Raw genomic sequence first — 23130 nt, forward strand, 5'->3', positions numbered from 1 at the left:
CCGGTGGACCCCACACCCTCCTGCCTGCAATGTTCCCTCCTCCTCTTTCTTTCTTCTTCCTTTCCCTTTTTGAAAACTCTAATGACTAGAATAAACTAAAATGTCAACATTTGCAATTCTGGAGCTTCATTTGAGCAATAAAAATAATAATTAAAAGGGTAAAACCTCAGAGAGAGTTCTTCATTTTATATGGTTTGCCAGCAATGATGCACATTCAAAAAAAAAGTCAGTAAAAGAATTAATTAGAAGCAGGCTAAGCTCAACAAGCTCTGCAAGTTAATGAAGCAAAGAGGAAAATGTCATCTGTGAGACCCAGAGCTGCGTTGGCTCAGATAATATCCACTCCTGCCTTCCTCTCCTAACTAAACCTCTAATCTCTGCTCGAGAAATCAATGCTAATGACGTGGATTTACCAAGAAATGACAGTAGCATAATGCCAGGAGAGCTGCTCCTGTTCTGAGGAACTGGGAACTGGTGGGAACATTTCACACTTCTCGCTGACAGGATTCTTCTGCGTGCTTCATGTGGGACTTGACATAATGGAAGAGCTTCATTTTATTTTATTATCATTCTTCTATTGTGAATTTGTTTTTTATATTGCTCCCTCTACCCACCCCTCCAAGGCATTATTGTCTTTTCTGGTCATCAGATTCCTACCATGCCATCCCTGGCCACATACTATAATCGGGGCCTGTTTCCTCTTTCTTCAGAACAGTTCTCTGTGGCTCAATCATACAGGTGGCTTTGAGTACACAGGGTCTCTCTCTCTCTCTCCCTTTCTTCTTCTCTCCCATTACTACTCATATAAAAGAGAATTTATATGCACATAATATCTATGGTTATACACAATATAAGGATGTTTTATTTATGAGCTATGTGAAATGTGTGAATGTGGTCTCATGAGATGATGATGGGAGAGAAACTCCTATCTCATGTGACATACAGTCAACACATTTCCATGGCTGTGTCTGCATGCTGGCCAAAATGCACTGCCCATCATGATAGCTGATGGTAAGAGTGGTGACAAGCAATTAGGACTCAATTCATTACAGTGTATTTCATTACTGTAAAGTTTACTCCTTCTACTTTAAAATAGGTAGTTATAAGACAGCTTTGAGAAAGTCCTTGCGGAGGCATTCCTAGAGACATTGCCATCATAGAAATCACAGAGCCCTTTTGCAGAAGAACACCCATGAATATTTGGCAAGATTCGTCTCCACAAGTCTCATTGCAGTGTTTGAGCCCATGAATGCTTGGCAGGTCTTAACTGCACTGAGAGCCACAGATGGGGACAGTCGTAGGAATGACACCACCTTGAACACTTTCACATGCAACAGAATTTGGAGAGTGAAGAGAGTAGCAGTAATGACCAAGACCCTGTGTAGAACCAAACTGTGTAAGGGTTTATACTTTAATTATTAACAAAAAGTTTAAAGTTAAAAATATAAGCCTTTTATATAAAAACAGTCATAGAATAAGATAGAAGGAAAGTAAATATAAACAGTAGAACTAAGTTGTTGCACAGAGCCCAAGATTGCCGTAGCGATGGATTTTTGACCAGGTTTATGTTACCAGACCTGAATTCTCTCCAGAGAAGCAGACACAAAATCCAATCAGAAGGTCACTGTCACTGGTTATCCTCACAATAGTGCCAATCTTGCAGCAGTAAGTATGTCTTGCCTGGCATGCCTTGGGTTAGTGTGTAGGATTTACAACTTGCTAAGACTATTGATAGTTCTCTTTCTCCCCAAGATCCTTCATAGCATTTTTCATCCTTAACAAAACTAGCTATCAGGGAGGAAGCCTCCAGCTCACTTCAGCTTGATTTTTCAGTACCTTGCAATAAAGGTGTCTGGTATCTCCAGCAACAAAAACTGATCAGTTTGTTTTGATGGGTAACAAAGAGGAATGGCAAGAACAAACAACTCATAGGAAGCTACCCTACATCTGGAACTGGAACTGTGTTTAATAACCTATGGCTTTTATGAGCAGCATAATTTGGCCTTGTGGACTATTTTCTCTCCCCATCTCTCTCTCTCGCTCTCCTCTCTGCTCACCAAATAATACATTTCATATAGTTTATAATATATATATATATATATATATACATATATATATATATATCACTTCCTTTATGTTAATGCTCCCTTCCTCCCTTCTCAAACCCTATATCCCACTTTATCCATCCCTGCCTAAACTTCTGTCCCTAGTATTTCCTCTGTTTCTTTTTTGTTTTCTTTTTGCCTATGTTACATTGTCCCTCTCCTTACATAAACCATCCCACACCCTAGTGGCCTTTTTACTTTTATGACTTCTACAAATCCTCCAAGTTAAACACACAAATCTAAGACCTGAATGCTAGACTCTACATATGAGAGAGAGCATGTGACATGTCTTTCTGGGTCTATCTCACTCAGTACAATTCTTTTCATTTCTGTTTATTCACATATTCATTTTTCTTTTCTTTACTGTGTATATGTATACCATATTTTTATTACTTGTTATCCATTGATAGACATCTAGACTTATTCCTCAGCTGGGATGAATAAAGTTCATCATAGCATCATCATCATCATCATCAAACACAGTTGAGCAAGCATCTCTAGGATATGGAGCCCTTGGGTAGATTCCCAGGAGTGGAATGGTTGGATCATATAAAAATTATATTTCTATCTTTTTGAAGAACTCTACACTAATTTTGATAGTGGTTGAACTAATTTATACTCCTACCAAGAGTGAGTAAGTGTTCTTTGTTCCTCACTCGCTGGCATTAGCTGTCATGAATTTTTGATGACAACTATTCTTTTTGGAGTGAGACAGAATCTCAAAACAATTTTAACTTGCATTTTTCTAGTGTCTAATGATAGTCAGTACTTTTAAAAATGTATATTATCACTTGCTTGTCTTCTTTTGAGAATTATATGTTTGAGAGCCCTCCAAGATGCCTTCTAAATACATGTTTAGACCCATAGACAAATGCTTCACCCATAGACAAATGCTTCTCTCAGCCTTAATCAGAGAAATTTCTCTTTACAACGAAAGATGGCGAATGCACAGACATATGGCTGCTCAAGGTACTAAGAATAATTAATTAAGAATAACTAATTGAGTGCTCAGTCCTAAAAAGAATATCGCACCAACATTCCCAAGGTTCATTTTAATAGTGAAGGAAAAAAAGTAGTAAGATACAGAGATGCATAGAAAGGCAAATATATATATATATTATTTTCTTGGCATGGTATGGCCAATGAAATTATGTGAAATTATGTTCTTATAGTGATTGTCTGCAATGGGTATGCAGAATACTGGCTCTCTCACTAGTCCATCATTGGTCAAGGAAATGATCAAATAGATCCTGACTCCTTATTGCACTATTCAGTTACTGATGAATGCTAGAAGATGAAAAGACATTGTTTTCCATTATGTATCCACTGATGAATCCACCAGGCTCCAATAGATAGTCCCAAACCCATTGTCACACTGATAGTCCTGATTAAACTCAGCCATGCAAAACAAAACAAAAAGAGGTGGATGGGGGAAGGAAACTCATAGACAAAAGGAGGATATTAGTGGTAGGAGAAAGATAAGAGAGGATTGGGTCAGGTATTAGAATGACCTGCATGTTTATACGTATATACATGTATGAAATTGTCAAATTGTCAAAGAACAAATTTAATGAGTTATAAAACAACAAATGTATTTAGGTACACAAGTATTTAACATACTGTTACAATTTTCACATGTGTCCAGCATAGACACATAACTACAAGTTGTAGTGTAGAAATAACACACTGTGACACACAGCTTAAGTGTGTCATAGAAAATGTTATTTAAATTGGTATGGGCACATTCAATCATGTTCAGATAATAGATTAATAATATATTTATTGGAATATGTTCTTGTCATTAAGGACACATGACTGCATTTGTGTTTTGATTTAATTGGTTTCTTTACTTTGTTACTGTCCCTGAATTGTCAGATATTTAATAAATGCATCTGTAATACAAAATTTACTTTCCACTTCAATATTTACATTTGTATGTAAATTGTACAAATGCAACAATAGGCCTATGATTCTCTTTGGTATATTCCTATAGGACCTTGTACCTGCAAAGAACTGGAGACAGGATGCATTACATGTTGTGCTAGTCCATATACTAGTAGCTGTGAGAAATACCTTCAGTTCTTCTAAAGCTCTTTAATGGATAAAATTATATAGAAAGTATACATCACACCTTTTCTGTATTTTAGAAATAATGAGGTTGAAAGTGTTGCTTCCCAGTGACCCACTTCACTTCTCTCCTTTCTCAAATTAGCTCCTTCTACACCAGCAGTATATAATTCACCTCTAGTTTGCATGAGACCATCCCATCTTTTAATTATATTCATCATACACCTATTGGCTTTCCTTTGAAGAGATAAGAATCTTAGCACAAGTGTCATAAATAAGAACCAAATGCCTACAACAATTCTCAATTTATAGCTAATACTATGGATAAAATAACTAGTATAAACTACAATCTTTGCTAGTTTAGCCTTTATAATATCATTAGAATAAGATACTAGCTTTATGGAACTCAATAACAATTTGGATATCTTAAGAAAGGAAGAGAGAGAGAGAGAGAGAGAGAGAGAGAGAGAGAGAGAGAGAGAGAGAGAGAGAACACAAGAACTGAGTATAAGCCTTGGAAAGGGTATTAAATGTTAACTGCATTATTTTCCAAGAAACCATGAAATATTCTGACTCTTCCTATTGTGTTCCCTGCATATAGCACCCAGATGTGTATAAGTTTATGCACACACACTCTATACTAAATGTTGTATACACTTTTCAGAGAAACACATACATACATACATACAAATGAATGTGTACTAAGGCATGAAAACAAGACAGTCTATGTCCTACCATGTATAATGACACATTTCTTGAACTTTTAAAATTTTAGTGCCAGTTTGGACATCTCCTGGGCAGAAAGGCTTGACAGGAGTCTTTCTAACCTTTTTGAGACAAAGCTTCTGTCTTCCTATTGAAGTGAGAACTGGAACTTTCTTAACAGGAACTCAGTTCAGTTTTAGAAAAAAAAAACAAAACTTCCAATTCTAGAACTAAACATATGAATACATAACCTGAGTCTTATGCTGGAATAAATATTTATTATTTTACAGATGTTTATATGAAGGCAAAGAGGATACAACTTGATTGTTATGGGTGAAAAGTTTCTGGACAGATAGTTGAGTCAAAAGATAAATTTTTTAATAGTTTTTCAGGAAGGGGAATTTGAATAGGCTTTAGGATTATGCCATAAGCTTGCAGAGGAGAAACCCAGTGGAGGGAAGTGCAGAGAATGAGAGTTAAGAATGAAGTAAACACAAGGCAGGGTGTCTCATGAGGTGGAAAAGGTCCAGGTTGGTCAACAGAATGTATCCATAAGCAAACCAGAAATGCCCCAGTTCTGAACTTACTCTGAACTTTGCAGGGTTCATGTACTTCTTCCTGAAACTAAATAAAGAAGAAACTGATGAGAAAATTTTCAAACCAGATGTAAAAACTTGCCCCAAACACAGGCAATACCTAAATCATAAATGTTTAAACAAATAATTCAATAATGTAAATAAATTCACCAAAACAGCTACAATACTGTTTAGTGTTTTCTTTTTCTTTTTTTTTTTTTAACAAAATTTCAACACAGGCATCTTTGAGTAGGGTATGTTATTCAGCTTACTTTCTTCAGGCTTTCAGTAGTAGTTACTTCAGGGTAAAACTCAAAGGCAATATCCTTCCTGTAATCTGGCATAAGACTGGTCTCACCAAGATACACTAATCATATTCAACTTCCATCAGGTAAATTTTAGCATCAGATGCTTGACATTATTCTTGCTACACCAAAATGAGATAATAAATGAGGTACAAAAGTGGGTACTTCCTTCACTCAGGGACAAAATTACAAAGTTCAAAAGGCAATAATATTGTTTTACCTCTAAAGCAGGTGCACTGCTGCTGTGGAATAATGCTTTTGTATGCTGGTTTAATAAAATGCAGATTGGCTAGTAGCCAGGAAAGAAGTATAGTTGGGACAAACAGAGAGGAGAATTCTGGGAAGTGGAAGGCTGAATCAGGAGATGCCAGCCCACCATTCAGGGAGCAGCATGTAATGGCACACAGGTAAAGCCATGGAACATGTGGCAACATATAGATTAACAGAAATGGGCTGAGTTAAAATGTAAGAGCTAGTCAGTGATAGGCCTGAGCTAATTGCCAAGCAGTTTTAATTAATATAAGCCTCTGTGTGTTTGCTTGAGTCTGAGCAGGACTTCGGGGCTGTGGGAGCCAGGCAGGACCAGAAAAACTTCAGCTACACAATGCTGTTTATCAAAGGCTATAGCCTGCCTTACTTTCCAAGCCTACCAGTTATTCAGACAGTACAAATTCCAGGACAGACTTTTCAGGACTGTCAGTCATCCACTTTACATCCAGGTACTGTTGCGTGGTTTCAACCCATATACCAATATGAATATGAACTTATGTAACTGTATGTAGATGTGTGTGCCCATACACACAGGACCTCTCATTAACATGGGCTAGCTAAATATTCTGAGCTTACTGATCAGTGAACCACTGGGATCTCAGTTTCCCAGTAGTACTGGATTTGCAATTGTGTATACTATTGTGCCTGGATTGTATTTTTTTTTAATGTGGGTTCTAAGTATTCGTCTCATATTCCCAGAGTCACAAGGCAACTGCTTTATTAACTCAGCTATCTCCAAGATCCAGTGGTGTAACCTTTGGGGTGAGTCAAGTGAAAAGTGAGATTATCTTCTCTGTCCTAAAATATTGGTAGAAATTACACGACTACTGGAGAATGGATTATATTGGATTACCACATGGGAAAGAAAAAAAATATTAACAGTGCTATGCCATCAAATTCTAAGGGTTGTGTGATACAGTAGCTTGTTTTACTCAAATAGTATATATTATTTACAATACATGGTGAGAGCCAGTAGCTCTATGAATCCACTAGAGATGCTAAGTCAAATGCAAGGCCTTTACTCTGTATTGCCCATGCTTTTCCTTTTTAAGTAAGAAGAGGTGGTAGACAGTCTTCTGGGATGGCTCGGGATGGAACTAAAGGGAAGATATAGAGTTTATTATAGCCATGTCAGATGTTATCTCTTAAAAACTAAATAATCCCAAATTCCTTGCAAATGGCCATCCATAGGAAGTGGCAGAGCACCAAGACATGCAAAGCTCTTGGGAGAAAACCCAGTTTCCTCTGTGAGTATGGGCTTGTGGTGTTTGAAGCAGAAAAGACTGACATCAGGATCTGCAAAGTTGATTGTGGCCTTAAGTGAATGGCAAATGGCACATTGTTAGGGCCTGATTGCAGCAGGTGGGGCACGCAAATAGAAAGGTTACCTGTGTTTAGAAAAGGCTAGAGGCCGGGCAGTGGTGGCACACACCTATAATCCTAACACTTGAGAGGCAGACCAGGCAGATCTTTGTGAGTTCAAGGCCAGCTTGGTCTACAGAACAAGATCCAGGACAGGCACAAAAACTACACAGGGAAACTCTGTCTCGAAACACCAAAAAAAAAAAAAAAAAAGAAAACAAAACCTAGAGCTAGAATTATCTTCTCTTTATAGCCATGCAACCTAACAGCATCATAAGCACCGCTGTCCCTCAGCTCGCAGACTGTGGGATTAGTTTTAACCATGTAAAGTCACAGCCTGAATTGTCAATGGCAGTATACTGACGAGAGTCCAGGTATTTCTTTAATATAAGTCCATTTATTTCTTTTTACATGTGTGTCTGTTAGTCCTGAATGTGTGCTTGTACACCTTATGCAAGTCTGGTGAAAGTGGAGCCCAGAAGAGGGTGTCAGATGCCCAGAGCCAGAGTTATGTATAAATGTGCACTAACTTGAGTGCTTGGAACTGTACCCTCGTTCTCTGAAAGAGCAGCAACTGTTAGTAATTACTGAGCCATTTCTCCAGCCTTGTATTTCCCACATTATAAATTAAAAAATATATGATCTGTTTTGGTCTCTGCATTCCTTGATCATAGTTAATGGCTAAGAGTAGGCACTAGACTTCCTTCCAATATAGAAATATGGAGATTATGGGGTTTAAGAAACTGACATAGTATTAATAAAATAAATATAGGAACAACCTATAGAATGATATTTATTTAAATGTTTTAAACATGTATAATATTGTCAGTGTTTGCACAACTTATTTTAAATTACAGCAGCTTTTTACAAGATTTATTTTATTTGATTTTTGACAACTCAGTAAGGTAGATATCACTGCCCGTGTATAAACTGAGGAAGAACCAACTATTTGTTGAGCATATGGTAACCTCTTCAAGATTACACTCATTAAAAGATGAAAGCTTTCTTCAGATTTTAGAAGTGGCTTAACCTGTCTTAAACATTGACTTCCAAAGTCATGTTCTCATCAACTGTCTTCTAAACAATTGTACTGGGTGTGCACTTTAATACAAATTCACAGCTTGACTATTTAAATATGATTGATAAATGATTGACAAGTTTTGTACTCTTGAATAGATTAAAAACAAACAGGACATTTCTTATGCAGTTTCTAATATAATATATTGGAATAAAATACACTGTTCAATAAAAGTGATTAAGCAAAAACAAGTTTTGGGGGGGACTGTTTGTTGGTGTTTTAGTTGAAGTCTTCTTTGCATCCCTATCAGCCTAGAAGCTACATCAAATACACACAAGAGTTATGCACAGACGGACACTGAATTAGTTTCTCTGTTGAGCACTAACCCCTCTTCGATCCTTTCCTCATGGGAATTGTCCCCTGTTTCTTTCACAAAGAAAGGATGAAACTGCCCATCTTCTCCAGTGCCACAGGATTTGTAAGCTTTGTGTAAGAGGAGAAAACTGATATTTCTCTTCCAAAAGAAGGGCTCCTTTTTCTTCTTATAGAAAATCAAATAATGGGAAAAAAGATGATGTTTTTTTTTGATATTTTGATGATATCTATATTGAGTTTGAGCCCAATGCTGTTATTTTCCACAATTAGTGATCTTTTCAGAAATGATGACTGTGAAACTAATTTACAAGGGCATGAGATAAAGTGTTAAATGGAAAAATTAATGGTATTTCCCTCCTGCAGATCCTAGTGTCTAGGAGGAGAGATTGTCTTTGACTCCTCTTCCAAGGAATCATGTTATGAGTCTTACCATGAAGTGTATGTGTGTGTGTTTTCCTAGCTTCTTTTAACAGTGTCTCTCCTAGGGTCATCATTCTGGTCTCTTTCACACTTGAGCACTGTTTTAAAATGTGGCTGTGTTCATACATGCTAGTGAATCCAGAGAACACAGGCCGAGAGACAAAGGCTCACCCCTTCCTTTGCCACCAGACTTACTTTGGGAATCAGATATATCAGTCCTTTATGGAGGTTTCAACATGAGAAAAATAAAATTTGTGGGGATTTTATGATAAGATTTGAGAAGAATTGTTGGTTTTACAAAATTAACTTTTCATGTGTATTTCTAGAATTGTACTAATTACAAAATGAAAGGATATATATATATATATATATATATATATATATATATATATATATCTCGAGAGAGACAGACAGACAGACAGACAGACAGACAGAGACAGAGAGGGAGACAGAGAAGTATAGCTATATAAAGATCATATATGTCATATATATATATGAGATTATAGTATAACATCACTCCCTCTTCTTTTATCCCTCTAAAAGCTCACATATAACCCACCCTTGTTTTCTTTTTCTTTCTCTCTCTCTCTCTCAATATGCGTGTGTTATTCCCAAATACATAAATGTAACCTTCTAAGTTATATAATATTATTTATATGTATGTAATTTCAGGTCTGATAGCTTGGAATTATTTTTAAGCTGGTTTCCTTCGTATCCACTGTACCTGTGAGTTCTATTGTAGCAGCAACTGAAAACAGGCAAGTTTCTTCATGCAATGGCCCTGTGTTTTGCTTGGTAGCTCACTCACAGATAGATGCAAAGAAATATAACTTTAAACTCCACAATCTACAAAATGGATTTCATGAGGTCTAATGGTTGCCTTTTGATTCAGTTCCACACATTTTCCTTATTTTCTTTTCAGGTTTTGACATTGTTGATGATTGTCATTTTCTTTGAGGAATTTTCTCCCTTAAGTACTTATACCTAAAAAAGCAGTTATCTTATCTATGTGTAATCTACTATCTATCTATCTATCTATCTATCTATCTATCTATCATCTATCCATCTATCATCTGCCTACTTCCATCTATTTATCATCTATCTATCCATTTACAAATCTATCATCAATCTACTAAAATTCTTTCATCTATCCTCTATCCATCTATCTGCCATAATCTATTAATGTTTATTTGTAATCTAGCTAACATCTATCAATAATCTATTTACCTATTTCTCCATCTCTGAAACTCTTCTTGCTTTACTCCATTTCTCTGTCCCTTTGTTTACTGTCACATTACATTTTAAATATATTATTTTTGAGAATATCATACATGCATACATTGTATTTTGATTACATTTAGCCCCCTTCCTCCAGCTAACTGCTAACAGATTCAACTTCTCACTACATTCTAACTTCTTATCCTCTTTAATTTTTCTTTTTTAGCCCACTGACTCCAATTTCTGCTGCCAATATATCCATGGGTGAGGGACCATTCTTTTTTTTCCTCCTCTTGCTTTAAATGATTTCCTTGGATAACTTTAGTTCAACTCCCATTGAAATCAATTATTGCCTTTATTAGCATTCAGATATCTCTTCTGAAGTTTGATCATTTATGAAATAAGTGTATGAATATTGTGAAATGTACTTACTCTCAATGGAAAACACTATCTTTCCCTCCTGTTTTAACTAAACTCTAAAGAATGGCACAATTTTCCACCTGAATATCCCAGTCAAAACCTTGATGAGGTCTCCCAACCCCAGTACTTTCTAATCCAGCATGTTGCTTCAGCGTCTTTACAGGTTTGCGCTAAGTCTGTCTCTCTCCATCTCCAGAGGCAATCTTTAATTCAGATCTCCTTCACTGTTCATTAGGATTTCTGTGAAGTCCCCAGCATTTTCAGTGTCATGAAATGACTATACTGCAGAATTCTTACAGGAACAACTCAGATTTGATGACATGTTAAAAATCTACTTGGGTTTCCCAGCAGCTCTGCAGAACTGGGTCCCGACCTTTTTCTTAGCATCACTTCCTCACTCAGCTCCCCACCTAGATCACCTTACCAGCATTGTCACCAAACAGTCTGCTTCCCTTAATTTCTGTGTTGTGTGTCTTCTGCTTTCTCCCAGTGGCAAACCTATCATTTACCCCATCCACATACACCATGCTTTTCCTCATTTCCATGCTGTGTTTCCTCTGTTTGCTCTTCCTGGTTTCCCCTTCCATGACCACACAGCATCACATGTATATACTTCCTTATGTTCTTAAATGTTTGTTCTTCTTCTAAATCAGTACTTCTGCATAGAGCTGCCCTAACTCTATGCTGAATTAGCTTATTTAATTTTTTCACTATATATGAGAGTCATGGTTTAGATAGGAGTTCCTGGCACTCATTTGAAAATTGACATAAAGGAGATCACAGGGAAAATTTGTGTCAATCACCAAAGCCTTAAAAAATTTCTTATGGCTCTATGGATAGTCTCTCTGTATATACTACAAAATCAAGTTATAGCAGACTTGCTGGTGTGGTGTTGTGTTTCCTATGATGATCTTAATATACCAATATATTGCTTGATATAGTTTCCAGTCTGCACAGTAGTCTCAGCCACAAATATCTCATTTTTTTTTACTTCTTTGGTGACAAATAGGTATTTGTCAGCATTTGTCTTGCCTTTATAGGGTCCTCATCTTCATTTACAATTGCTTCCTCCAAATTCATAAGCTAGTAGTAACATTTTTAGAGGGCTAATGTAAAGGTGTAAGAGTATAGACCTGGCATACGAGCATGTAGATGCATGTGTACAGGCATGTAGGCATAAAGCTGTAGCCATGGATGTGTAGAGCTAGCATGTTGGTATGTGTGGGCATATTATCATGTATTGACATTTGTGAAAACTTCTAGCCATACCAGCATGTGTAGAATTATAGGAATATATAGGCATGTATGTAAGCATGTAGGTACATGTCTACGTACTTTGACATTTTGGTATGTGTAGGCATATGTGCAAGGATTGAGGATGTAAACATGCAGACAGGCATGTAGAAATGTGGGCATGCATATAGGCATATTGGCATATAGGCTGGCATGCACATATGAATGTACAGTCGTGAATGTGTAGGCACAGAATATCCCATTGACTTCAATGGGAATAATTGTTTCCTCATTTTCTAGTATTGGTAAGAAAGAAAGACATAACAGGAAAACCATCAGTTTCTTCATCTTAAATTTTTCTAGTCAGAATATTTATGTGCATCTGTCACTTGTTCTTTGATGTAACTCAAATTCTTGTTAAAGAGAGGTTGCCACTGGAATAGGCCTGCTCAGGTTTCAGTGTATACGAATCTTTTGCTAAGTATGCTTTTTTCCCCTATATCACATTTCAGCTGTTATCACAAAATTTTTGAATTAGAATTTTGGAGACCACGAATTCTATTTCATCCTTGTTATTTCTTGCTCATTTTCATTTTTTCAGGAAGATCACAAGTTTCAGATTATAAGTTGTTCACGTATTAGCAAGTGAGTCTAACTTATGAACATTTTATAGAGTAGCAAGATGTTAAGTTTGGGAGGAGGCGCATAAGAGTAAACCCATGGTCTATTTCCTTTTTCCCTCACTTTTGAGATGCTTTCAGTCAATGGACTATTGACTTGCTTTTTTTTTTTTTTTAAGACTCTCCTTTCCTTAACTTCCATTGATCAGACTCTGTTTTGATTTATTTTTTCTTTCTCTCTTTCAGCACTCATGGCTGTTGTTTCTTGACCCTCTACAGTAAATTTTTTCTGCCTCTCTTCCCTAACGTACATTCTTCAGGACTCTCTCTAGTATCATTTATTGTCTTATTCACCATTGTTCTTTCCTTATTATCGTCCCAGTTTCCTTTTAACTTGGCAATAGAAAAGTCTATTTTCTTGTTTTTAACTTCTTTCCTTGATATGCACCTTAAAATGGTATGAAACTATACTTTGGGGTTATTGTTAGCATCAAATGGATTGAGTCAAATGAAGTTCTCAGAAAGTGCCAGATGCTCCAGAGTTCCCAGTGGAAACATGTTTTGACAACATCATCTTAGCCAGAATCATGTGTCACCATTTTGAGGATTGTCAGTTTTCCTCTTAATCATACTTTAAGTATAGTTTTACTTGATAGCATTCCAATTGTATACTTCTGCTTCATAAAACTTACAGTTGATGAGGTAACAACCGTGACTTTGCTTTCTTAGTTTATATCTGGCATGATGTCAATAATCACATCTCATCATACTCTAGATATTTTACAAAATAAGAGTATATAAGAGAGTCTCCATAAATGCTTATTAAATTATTGGATATGTAAATAAATGGTACAGTAACTAGTAAGAATAGAGACATGTATTACCAAGCCAATACTGTATGAAATGAAAAATTGTATAATGTACTTTAAGAACAATACTCAAAATAAGGAAAGCACTGAAGATTGGATACAGAAATCTTTGATAATATAATGGATATGTAGGTTATACTATTGTTCTGCATGTGTCTCTGTGTGTGATTTGAGTGCATATATGTGTTTGCCTATGTGAAGGTGTACACACTTACCTGCATACATATATGTGTGGGTGCAGATGGAGCCCTCAGTCTGATACTGGGTGTCTTCTTCAATTACTATTCCCATTATTCACTGAGGTGGGTTCTCTCAGTTGAATCCAAAGCTCATAGATTTGTTTGGTCTAGCTCACCAGTTTGCTGTGAGGAAATCTGCACTTTTGCCATCTGAAGCCTAGATTTTCAGATAGGCTACCACAAACTACTAACACTTAATTGGATTCTTGGGATCCAAAGTCTGGTGTTCATGGATGAATGGCATGAACTGATGAACCATCTCCTCAGTTCCTAAACTAGTTACAATCACAGTCCATAAAGTTTTCAAAGGACAGTTAAAGCTAGATATAGTAGCATATGCTGGTAATTGTAGCATTCCAGAGGCTAAAGTAGGGGCATTGACCATTTCAGCCCAGTCTGAGGTACTAAGGAAGGTGTAGGTAAGCCTGGGCTACATAGCAAGGTCATGCATGCCTCACAAAAACAGCAACAGAAAATTTCACATGAGCAATCTAGAGTTTCAAATCATGCCACAACACTAAAATGGAAGGAATCATTCTGAATTCAATCTTGGGACAAGGCAATAAACAATGAGAAAACCACTTTCAGAGTCTAGAAAACATAAATAATTCAGTCCTGGAAGTAACACAATGTAAAGCTACAGAAGAATAAGAATTTTTGACATTTTGATCATTGATTAAAACTTCATAGATAATGAGATGGGGATCAGTGCTTGGTATGTAAAAATGAATAATTTTTTTAAAAAATTAAAATTTAAAAAATCCCCAGATGAAAAAAACATAAATGTTTAGAAAATGTTTATTCCACTCTTCCAGTAATGAAGAACAATCATGTACTGTTACAAATCATAATAGGACCTTATCACTTGTCCTCACATATGTGCCTCAGTTTCAAAACTGAACACTTCAAACTGTATGCCTGTTTCTTTAGACCCAAGCTATCTATTATGCTATGTATATGAGGCTAAAATACAAATTTGATGGGAGTAAAATGGGTAATGAACTTATCCACTTTGATTAATTATTTTTGCCCTCTAATATATTGTGTTGAGAATATTGATGGCTGATGATATCAAGTTGAAGACCCCAGGTTGGCTCAAAATGAAGTGGTTTGAAGTTGGTCACTGATATGATTCAGGATGACCTTTCTTTTTTCCTATTTTCTGTTTTAAACTTTAAAAAAAAAAATTCTTTGTGTCTTTCATATCATTCATCTCCCTGTCCCTTCACACTTGCCCTCTTCCCTTGCAACGCACAAAATATTATAAAATTTAAGAGAAAAGAAAAAAAGAAAGATGTAGTCATGGAAGCTGTAGTGTGACACAGTGAGTCACACAATATATCCTTTGGTCCACATATCTTTACTTGCAAGTGTTTATTGCAAAGAGTCATTGGTCTGGTCCGAGACCTCTGGTTTCAGCTACACCATGGACTGGGCCCTCTCTGAGGCTGCATTTGTTTATTCTGTTGTTGCCTGTGTGGTGGAGATCCTGAAGCTTTGGATCTTCACAATGTGCCTTTCACATGCTCCAGCAGATTATATAGATGGTGTACTTGTTGGGGTGGGCCAATTCCTAACCCTGGTTCTGGGCCTGGGTAGTTGCAGGACTGGTCAGCCCACCAGCTCTCCCCCATCCTCACCACCAGGGTGAGCTCTCCAGCATTGTCCCGGCTAGTTCACCCTATACAGCAATGAGCAAGAAGAAGGGCTGGCTCTCCTGCTTTTATAGCTTCAGTGTCAGTTCACCCAGACCTGCACCATCAGGGCCAGCTCTAATGTGTTGCCCAGGCAAGGAGCAGGGGCCAGTCTCCCGAGTGATGTAGCTGGTAAGAGTCAGGGACAGCTCTCCCACTCTTATGACCTAAGGGCCAGGTCTCCCTACTGACGCAGGCAGTGCGGGGTGGGGTTGGGGGCATTCTTCCCTCACTCACACCACCATAGGTCAGAGGAGGGCTGGGGCCAGACCTTCCAAGCTCACATTCTCCAGCTGGTTCACCTGCACCCCTATCAACAGGTTCAGCTCTACTGTGTTGTCCAGGAGAGATGCAGAGACCACTCTTCCAAGTTCTGCAGCAGGTGAGGGCAAGGACACCTTGCCTGCTCTTGTAAACACGGGGCCAGGTCTCACAATGGCTACAAGCAGCAAGGGCACGGAGAAGAGGGAGAGTATATAAAGGGAGGGGCTAGATCTCTCACCTGCTTTTTTTTTTTTTCTTAGACCACTTCTCAGCAGCGTCAAACCCAAAGATGTTAATTCCTTCATTTCTTTCTTAGTCATTTTCCCACTTTCTACGAATCTCTGATGAAGTAAAGTCATTTCAACTTGAGAGCTGTGGTACATTTTATTCAATATCACAAATTTATTTTAAAAGTATCAGACTTTACTTTCTTCAAATTAAGATACTCCTTATGGTTCATTTTCAGTGATGGGTAATCCCTAACTTAAATCGCTTTGCTGAGAATATAGGCATTTGATTAGCACTTTTGCTGGGAGCTGTTATCTTCAAACTCCACTCTCATCAGGTATTGTCCAACACAAAATATGATCACAGATTAAGGACCCCAGGGACATCTGGGTCCTGAACTCATCAGCTTCAAATCCTACTATAAATTATCCAAATGAGGCATTTGGCGAGATTCTTAACTGATTGTGCTATTCAGGATACCTCCATTTCAATTAGAAGTGGTATGACATATGACAGCTGAGAATAAAACTAATAATTTCACTGATGCCAGGGGAGGTTATAGGACTTCAGGGGATTGCAGCAAGTGTTACAGGAAGTCCACATTCTTTTTCCCTGTGTGTGCTTTTGAGTGAGAAATCTTTTAGTTTAGCCTACCAGTTTTCATAGAACAGTTAAGAATCTGTCCATGTACAGAAGTTCAGCAAGGAGGAAAATTGCTGTGCTCTGATTTGAAGTGGCAAAATTAAAGACACAGGTATATGCAAACCAAGTCAACAGAGATATCTTTACTTTTATTGCTGACTCTGAATCTACATGGGGCACATGAGTCTACAGACCATGATGCATATAGTAGTTGGTATCCATTAGCAGCTTGACAGGATGTAGAGTCACTGATCATTGGGTTGTCTGTGGAGGAGTTTATAGATTGAGTTGACTGCAGGTGACACCATTCTATGGATTACGGTTCCATATCAAATAAAGTGTAGAAATCAGGCTGTGCACTGGCATTCACCTCTCTTCTTTGACTGTGCACACAATGTGACTAACTCCTGTTCATGCCACCTTCTCCTCCATGAAAGACCGTATGCACAAATTGTAAGACAAAATAAACCCTTCCTTTCTTAATTTGCTTTTCTAAGTATTTTTTCACAGCATTAAGAATAGTAACTCCGCAGAATTTCCAAGACTCCTGCATCATGAACATCCATTCTTTGAACACCAATAGAAGTCTTGAGGTTCTCATAAACTGTTGCATTAGGAATTCTGGTTTTCCTGAGTGTATCTGAGAAGTGTGTCATAACAGGTGACATCCTGGTCTCCAGGACTTTAAAACTTACTCTGAAGATTCATATTTCACGGTCTTAGTTTCTCTTGAGCAGGTCAATCCCTTTCTCAACGCAAACTCAGGCATTTGAGGAAGAAGATAGACTACATATCAATAAAAAGCACAGAAATTCAGGTAGGTGTGTGCTTCAGTTAAAGCAAGCATCAATTCTGAGACTAACTCAGCCAGCAGAACTGTCACATATGTAATAGATTCAAAACCAATCAAACCTGTCTCTTTGTGCTGAATGGGGTAATTATCAACGGTATGCTTTAGGTCTCAGTTTCTGCTGATGTGATTTAAAATGTGGCCATTATTAGGGGCTATTGTTTTTTTTATTTGAAAATAGATTCTTCTTTCATAGAATACATCCCAACCACAGTTGGCACACATCTGTAGTCCCAGTTAATGGGGAAGCAGAGACAGGAGGATTACTTCAGTCCAGCAGTTTTGAGCTGTGGTGCACTATGCTGATCAAGTGTCCTCACTAAGTTCAGAATCAATATAGTGAACTCCTGGGAGAAAGGGACCACTAGGCTACCTAAGGAGGGGTGAACTGGCCCAGGCCAGAGTTATTTATTATTTTTTTTAAAGAAAAGAATATTTGTGAAGTCTCCCCATACACCTTTAGCTGGACTAGACTTTGCTAGGGTGACTTCACTCTTACAGCAATTCTGTATCTGCCTCCTGAGTGGTCATAGAAGAAACATAGGGCATCAGTGTTATTATTTTACTTAGTGAGTAAAAGTGAATGTGAATCCATCATATGAAAATCTGTGTGGGCCGGGCGGTGGTGGCGCACACCTTTAATCCCAGCACTCGGGAGGCAGAGGCAGGCGGATCTCTGTGAGTTCGAGGCCAGCCTGGTCTCCAAAGCAAGTTCCAGGAAAAGCACAAAGCTACACAGAGAAACCCTGTCTCGAAAAACCAAAAAAAAAAAAAAAAAAAAAAAAACATCTTTGTTATTATTGTGTTGCACTATTTGTTGAACTTGTACAAATTACTACTCACTGTAGATAGGGGAACCAATGATTAGCCAAAGTAAAGATACCAGTGAAATTTGGTGAACAACTGAGTTCTATTGGAGTTCCTTCTATGAGTAAGTGTGAGCAGTTTCTTACAGGAAGAGAAATGAATGAAAGACAGCTGCAGCACCAAAACCACTTCCAGAAGGGTGACAGCTCATGAAGGCAAGGACCCTGAAACACACATACAACCTGAACCATCTTAACAGGTTGGAGAGTAACTTCTGTGAAGAGTTCAGTTTTTTGAATCTCTTTGAGGTAAGTTAGTTGGGTTTTGCTTCTTTCAAGTGGCTTTGCTTGTCTAAGTGTGTCTTTCAAGAGTCCTCACTGTAGACATACATACATATATGCATACATACATATATACATACATACACAAAGACACATATTTGTGCGCACACACACACACACATGTGCACGCACTTGGGAAAGAAAGAGCCCAGTGAATCTGGTCAGTTTCATGGACTTCTGAAGCCATTGAGTTGTTTACTCCCTGAATTTAATGAGCTTCTCTACAGGTTGGAATATTTTACTCCCTTTTAGGATATCCTGTTTTACCTCTGTTTTTAAGACCCTGGGTCCTGATAAACTTTACTCCAAGATGGAAGGTTTTAGTATCAGAGATAGTGACCCCCAGGAGTTGTTATGTTATGTAGTTCCAGGGCAGGGTACATCAGGTAATAAAACACATTTTCTCATCAATGAGTTTTCTTGTAATCCAGCAAGAAGTTAAAAATAGCAAAACAAGTAAAACAAGGCAGACATTCCAAATTAAAATACAAGACTAGACCTCCTTTAAAGGGTATAAGAATCATGTTTCATACTCATCTGCTCCTGAACACATATCTTAAGTGTAAGAATGAGAGGAAATACAAGACAAACTCAAACGGAAGGGAAGTCTGAAGTCATCTGAACCACACTCCACAAACTGTGAGGTTCCTAAAAGACAAGAAATCCTGAGAAAGCTTGGAAAACACAGAAAAAAAAAACCTGGTTGAGAAAATGCAGTTTTCTAAGTTAGATGTTGGAATTCAAGAAAGAACTGGGAAAATCAGATAGTCAGCACTGATGACAGCATTGCTTTTCTCATTTTGGAAATGATCTATAGTAATGTTGGGTATTTGTATATGTTGGTATTTGTATCAGGGGAAACTCGATGATGGTGAGATGAAAGCTTTCTGTTAAATACATTGCAATTTTAGAATTCTAAATTTATCCCAGAATTTAAATAAAAGTTTATGGGATAAAACCACAATCATTCTGCAATAAAATGCATTGTCTTTTAGTGTTCCGAGCACAGTGTCTCATCACAGTTTAGAAGGGAGAACCACTACCCCCGCAGAAGCAGAAGAGGGTGCTTTTTGTAGTGTTCCCCGAGACCTACTTCAGATGGCTTCCCTCCTTCTTCAGTCACCTCTAGAAACCCCAGCCACCTGGTGTTTTCTTATTGATTTAGGATGAAAACTCTAAATTTTTCCATGAGTACACTCAGCAGATTTGAGACTTAGAGTGTGCAGCCTTGTATGACAGATGATATTTTTCCTGGTAGGAAACAAGCACAGGTGTGTGTTCCTCCAGCAGCAAGTGACAGACAGATGGAATGAGGAGGGCCCTGTGGGACCAGCACCATGTGGGGACAGATACTAAGGGGTGGTTGTGTCTGCAGACATTTTTAAAAAGGCATAAGCTTGATTTTAAGTTGATGTATATTTTCCATAAACACTGTAAAGCAGTTACTTATCACAATATAGGTGAGAAAATGCTTCTACCCATTGACCTTAACTCCTTCCATGATCACTCCTTTATTTTTGATATTTACTGATGTTTTTGATAGAGAGTTTGTGCCTGGGCACAATTGCAATCCCAACTGTGGCACAGGCCAGAGAAGATTGTTTGATAACAGCCTGAGCTGTATAATAAAACTTTGTCTCAAGGAGAAATTCAATAAAAAGTAGAGTAAATGAACCTGATTTCATTTTTTGATCTTGGTCTGCTGACAGCTCGTACCCCTCCTCCCCTTCTCTTTCCTCCCTCTGTTTTGACTGCAGTGGGGTTATGAGATGCTGATTCTCTAGCCTCAGCACAGGCTATACTTGCCCACCATACAATCATATTGGCTGTGTTCCCTAAGCCACTACTTTTCCCTTGGTCTGTCAGTCTTATTCCAAATCCATCTGGGAGCCATACTACTCTCCTCAAAATCCTTCACTGTGTGAGTCCCATCTCTTGTGGTTGTTTTTAGGGTGTCACTCTAACATTATACTTTGCTGTACCCCATTTAGCTTTACAACTAACTAGTCAGGAGAACAGTGAACCCCACAAACTCTGTCACTTTCTCACTATCTGACTCACTAAATTGGAGGAAGGGTTCATACACATTTGATAACCACTTAGTGCCAGATATTGGATGGGAATACTTTAGATTGCAGCCAATATGTCCACTGAAATTAGAATACCTACAAACTAGAGAGAGAGCACAGGGTGATAGAAAGAATGTATGTGTGTTTTTGTCTGTCTGTGTTTATAAGTATATATGAATTTATATGCATACATTCAATAAAATTTCTTTCATCTTCAGTTAGATGGCACAGAGAAAAATAATGAAATAATTCCTAAAATAGTGATTGCATCACTTTGAAGGAACTGATACCGATTCAAACTCCATTCTGTAGACAATAGAGTTCAGGTTGCCTTTAGTTGTTCAGAATTTCATTTATTTGTGTGTCTACATGTATGCATATATATGTAGGCACACACATGGAGTTTGGTTGGACAATAATTTCAAGGCTCATTTCTCTGTTTCTACTGTGGGAAGTATCTCAGGTTGTCAGGCTTTGTGACAAGAACTTTTCCTTGTTGAGCCAGGTCATCAGCTCACAGTGCTGTGTTTGAGTAGGACATCATACTGTTGTGAGTAAATTCTAGGAAAGTTGACACTTTTGTAAATGTTTATATATTTACAATGCACAAGGAATGATGGAAGAACATTTGGGGAATTTTATAGAATTGTTGACCAATGGCAATAGAAATGGAGAAAGGGGAGATGTTGCAGACAAGGAGGCAGAATTGATCACTTGTGTATTTGAGGTGAGGACATCCACATGTTAGTATCCTCCAGGTTGGACACAGAAAGTTCTATGTAGTGCATCTAATATTCACGCAATTTGTAGAACAGTCCTTATGGTAACATTTTCTTAGTTACCATGCTTTCCATGATGATTCACTGATGCAAATCTGAATGCCCGGTTGACAAGTCAGGTGGTGTCACCTTCAAAGGGCTAGCTTGAAAAATGTGCTCACATCTAGACAGAACACCAGGAACACCAAGTTCTTATTTATTTTAAGGCATCTTGAAATGTGCAAAACAGAGCTAACTTATTTCCTGTTCTTCAAGTAAAGGAGAGACCCATGTACATAAAATAAAGTATCAGCTGCAAATCACTGTCAGATACTTGGCCTTCTTAAAACTGTTCTAGATTGTTTTTTTTTTTTTTTTATGATCTTGGCTAAAAGGATCATGCCAAAACATTGCTAAAGAAGTAACAATTAAACTTAAGTTTTGACTTGTTCAAAGCTCAACCCTTGAGTGCTCTTTTTGATTTTCTGAAATCTTTCGTTTGAAAGATTGAGACTGGTTTTCTTTAACTGATAGTTTTGACCTTGCTGATGACTGTGCTAGACTTCACAAAGCTGAGGGCGCTCCAGGATCTGTGCTATTAAACCTTACACTGATGACACAGACAATGCAAGATGAACAAAAATAAATAAATAAGTAAATGTCTGAGGCAGCTGTAAGGGGGTGTGAGCTGATGGCAAGCTTTCCTGAGCCTGGGTCTCATCCATACTTAGCTTAGTTCGCTTGTTGCCACATGCCACAGTGCCTTTCTGTCCCCCATTCGTACAACTACTGCAAATGGTATCATTTTGCAACTAATTTACTCGCTTAGTTTTGGCCATTAGTCATTCCCAATATCCTCAATCTGCAGGTAATTTTCCACATTATTAGTTACCCACCTGTCTTATTATACTGGACTCTCTGAAACCCTGTGTGCCTGCATTTTCTGCACCTTTAGATCAAGCAAATAATTGCCTGTACCTGGATGGAAGAATTTAATAGGAAGATTAGAGTTGATTCCAAAAGTTAATAACTATAGCATCTGGTTTCCCTTTTTAACATTTAAATGATAAATTCAGTGTTCATGGAGAGAGAGAATGAGTCAGCTCACCAGAGTTTAAAATCTTTTTAGTCTTTTTCTGTCGGGTTAAATAGAAAAGGGGAGAAGTTACGTTTTAGTCTTTCCCCTCTGTTCTTCAACTTTGACCCTAAGAGATCTTCCTGGATCATACTGAGGGAAAGAAAGTATTTTACTGATGGAAGACCTCCCTTTCTGATGAGGTGAGTGTTCAAGTCCTCTTCCTGTGCAAAGATCTCTGGTTGATTTGGTTCCTCTGGTGAGAAACTCCAGCTGTTTTGAGCCTCTTCAAGTCATTTCCGTTTTATTTTCATGAAACCATCTGCCTAAGTTGCTTTTTTAAACGTTTCTATGTGGAACTCAGGACATTATTTTCTAAACCAGGTCAGGAGAATCCAGCACACAAAAACTCCAAACTTTCTGTACTCAGGGCCAGGATTGCAATTTGCCAGGAGTCTAAGGAAAGTACCTCATTTGCAATTAAATTGGTATTCATTTTTTATCAAAAATAAATGTGCCTGGACACAATATTTGCTTGGAGTTATAACTTTGATTTTTTTTAGCTTGAAAAGAACTACATGTTTGCCAGTAGTAGAGACAG

Source organism: Peromyscus leucopus, chromosome 19 (genome assembly GCF_004664715.2).
Source record: "Peromyscus leucopus breed LL Stock chromosome 19, UCI_PerLeu_2.1, whole genome shotgun sequence".
Classification (NCBI taxonomy): domain Eukaryota; kingdom Metazoa; phylum Chordata; class Mammalia; order Rodentia; family Cricetidae; genus Peromyscus; species Peromyscus leucopus.